Consider the following 583-nt stretch of genomic DNA (forward strand, 5'->3'; position numbering starts at 1 on the left):
ATTTGAGATTCAGCCATCACATGCAGCCATTTAGTTGTTGGACATGAATGGGTTCATGTATAATGAGTGATGTGATGTTGAACTGTTTAAAAAGTTAGTCAGTTATAATAATTTTTTTTTATTATTAATAAATATTGTGTTGTTATTCCATGACATCTGAATGGATGTAACCTAATACATCTTTTGGAAGCGAAACAGCATATGCATAAATATACACATGCTTTCTTTTGCTAGGATGATATACATAACTACACAAACATATTAAAGTACATACATGCTTTAACAGTTTTAGAGCTTTCTGTTTTAAAGGGGGCTGGATTAATTTAATATGACTTTTCAAGACAAAATAAAACGTTTCCACAATAAATAATACTTCACATCAATATTATGAACAATAAAGGCACAGAGGTTCTGCTAGTGTTTTTTTTTATATTGACAAAGCCCGAATGAGTGAATGACCGTCTCTGGATAGTTAATACAGAAGGAACAGGTCGTTTCAATGTTATGTTTAAAGCCAAAGAGACATCGGGCTCTGCATGAGGCTTCAAAGTGCGACGTCATCAAAGTGCGACAAGAATGCGGT

This window comes from Colossoma macropomum, unplaced genomic scaffold (assembly GCF_904425465.1).
Source record: "Colossoma macropomum unplaced genomic scaffold, Colossoma_macropomum, whole genome shotgun sequence".
Classification (NCBI taxonomy): Eukaryota; Metazoa; Chordata; class Actinopteri; order Characiformes; family Serrasalmidae; genus Colossoma; species Colossoma macropomum.